This window comes from Daktulosphaira vitifoliae, unplaced genomic scaffold, assembly GCF_025091365.1.
Source record: "Daktulosphaira vitifoliae isolate Bord-2020 unplaced genomic scaffold, ASM2509136v1 Scaffold_3, whole genome shotgun sequence".
NCBI classification, from domain to species: domain Eukaryota; kingdom Metazoa; phylum Arthropoda; class Insecta; order Hemiptera; family Phylloxeridae; genus Daktulosphaira; species Daktulosphaira vitifoliae.
In genome coordinates this window covers 38,779,726-38,783,192 of record NW_026099574.1, presented here as the reverse complement: position 1 = coordinate 38,783,192, position 3,467 = coordinate 38,779,726, and positions in this window count along the sequence as shown.

Here is a 3,467-nt window from a genome sequence, read left to right as displayed (position 1 = left end):
CGCGTGCGCGCAAGGGTACATCAAACGACAAGGCAGTTACACCAGAGACATCTACGAGCTGTATCAATTTTAAAATTAAAACTTGACAGAAAGATGGCGTCAGTCTTGTTTATCCAATGTAATCGGTTTCTGTTTCTATAAAGATGTATTAAAAAGCGGGTTTACAATACTACAGCGAAAACGACCGTCTCAGTCACATTAGAAGTGTCTCCTTTATATTTCAAGTTAATTTTTTATTATTTATGTTATTTATGTAGCTGTGTTACCAATATAATTTAATCAACATAAATTGTGATATTATCACAATTACAAAATAATGTTACTCTGAGGTCAGTGTTACCACATGTTAAATTAATACTAGATCCATTTGATATTAACCATCAAATAATATAAGGTAATTCGTTGATTGAGGTAAATTTACTTGAAACTATTAGAAAATAAATAAAAAGGTTAATGTACTGCAGTGTTCAATCTATTATCCCAATATTAAGTTTTCTTTGAGAAGGGAATTTTTTGCTCAAATAAAAAATGATTAAAAATATCAACACTATGGCTCAGAGCCAGATTAAGCTACACGTACACACAATTGATCTATTAATTTTGCCTTAAATAGTTTACAATTTTTAGCAATTCTTTAACAAAATACAGATGATATAATTAAATTCTTTAACGCTTTATTGTAGAAATGTACTCGAGAGAATTAAGACTTGTTACTATAACACATTATTTTATTATATTATTTACTAGTATTTTTAAGTGCTGTATTATTATAGATAATATCTTTAATATAATACACTATTAAATGATATATAAAATGTAATAACAGTATTATTATGATTGTTGAAAAAATGTGTTAGCACCAAGTCATAAAAAAGCAACAACATTTTTAAGAAGGATTACTTGTGAGTTTCTTAAGGTACTACCATACCAAATCATATTAAACGGTTCCCTAGGGATTTGTATGAAGTTCGTAACTAACTAAAGATGAAATTCTTACTGGTGTTTTACTCAGGATGACCAGATCGGCATAAAATAAGAGGAATAATCTAGACGTAAAGACCCTTTTTCAAAAATTATAATATGATTAAAAAAATAGTCTTTATAAGCTGAAATCTTTAAAAATATAAAATAAGGAATAGTTAATTTGATTTTACATATTTTAAACTAGTATCAGATTACGCATTATTCCATTTCCAATAGATGCATGGTTAGAAATTTCTAATAGAAATAATTTTCAAAGATTAAATTTTTTATTTTTATTATCAAAATCATGCTTTAAGTCTTTACTATAATATTCATTGGAAATAATACATAAGCATAATTTTTCAAAATCGATACTAACATATAATAGTGTGAATTTGAAGGGGGAATTGGGTATTAGATCCTTTTTTTTGAAATAATTTTTTTATTTTTAAGAAATAAAGATAAAAATAAATGTATATCTCGTTAATAAAAATCTGAGCTATATAACTGATTGCAATGAGTCTACCTTGATAACAGTTTACTGAAATTCATCTTAGAACATTGTCTTTAAGCGCTTTTCAAAAATATCAGGCGAGTTTTTTTCAGACCAAACCTACTTGTTACAAAATAGATGACGTAAAAATATATAATGTTTGGTACGCGTCGTAGAAGTGGAACGCTGGAGCTTATAAATTCATTCATAAATATTAAATTTGATTGACTATCGATAGAATTCGATGTATCATTGTTTATTAGCGTTGGACAGTGCTTTATAGTACAGGTTATTGCCTTCCAAAAATCTTTTTAGAATATTTGATATCATTTTTGTTCTTTAGTTAATAAAGTCGCATCATCAGTTGTAGCATTTCCATGTATAACTCTTCACATCGAATTTTCAGGTAATTTAGAAATACATAATATAACATAAACTTTGTAATAAAATCGATGAAAATATGTCTGGGATTTGTATACGATGAATATAAACATATTTGATAGGAAATGTAATATAATTTAGACAACAATTAATAAAGTGTTACTTATTATCAATTGAATTATTATTTCTTTAAAATTACAAAATGACATCGGGAAATTTTTAATTTAAGTATAGGTCCGTTAATTTAATGATTAAGAAAAAAATACACAAATTACACAATATATATTGTGTCATTTGCATAACCACAATGTCAACAAAAATTTTTAAGGGGCTTGTTATATTTAACATCTTCTCTTAATTTTTTTTTATATAATTATACATATAGATTTTCTGAAATGTTGGAGGGGTTAAACTCTCCAAAATCCCCCTAATTTGCTTCTATGATAATTATGATAAATTTTTTTTATAAATAAGAAAAATTTATTTTTTTAATCCTAAATTATGTATTAAATGTATATTTTGATTATAGCACGATTATTGGTACTTATTTATAGAGAATAAAATTGATTGATGTTTTATTATAAGTTATTTTATTGGTGGTTTTGTTTATGACAGTTCTTTCTTGACTATTTACCAAAAAATATTTTGTCTCCATAAGAATTTCATAACACGACCACTCATATTGGATTTAATAAATACTTGCAGATTTAGTACTGATATAAATTTATAAGAACTATTATAAAACTGTAATTTTTAATGGATATATCTACATATACTTCTAAAACACCACTGTCTGAAGCTATCAATAAAACGATATATAAGAAGTGGAGAATCTATCGCTCTCCGTAATCTGTAATATACGTTTGACAACTAAAATTTCTTATTTGAAAAGGTATAAGTGCAATTTATTGATCATTAAATTTACAATATCAATGAAATAATATTTAATTTATAATTTGCATAATTTATTATAAAAGATATTTCATTTTAAACTATTTGAGTATGGACCTAGAAAGATTTTAGATATCACTTTAAGTGGTATTTAAAATACTTAAATATTTACCAAGCAAAAATAGAGAATTCATTTTAATTTTTAAAATAAAATCAATAATAAAAGTGGAGATTAACGAATTTTTTAACACTAATAAGTAATAATTACAATAAAAAATATAATTTTTTTATCATTTAATTATTGTTCCCGCAGTTATGTTATTAGAGTACACACCACTGTTAATTGCAGACCCGGGTTAAAGAGGCGGGAAATCTTTACGATTCTCACGAATTTAAAGTCTATCTCAAATTTTACTAGCCTATTCATGACTATGAACAGAGTTTTTCTGTTTTTTTTTTGTTCATCACTTTTTTTATGGTAGCATTTTCCATAGGGAGGTCTATTGCATGGTTCCGTCCCTTGGCCCATAAAGGTCTTAATCCACCATTGGCTGATTGACTATAGACATATAAATATTCATTTAAGTGCATTAGATTTAAAATAGATCAAGTTTAATCGTACCGAGTATAATAAAAAAAAAATTCGGTGGGGTTGGGATTGATTCATTTGTTTTCATTATAGGAATATTATTTTATATATATTTATTCAAGTTGAATCGGCTTTTAAAAAAAATTCGGA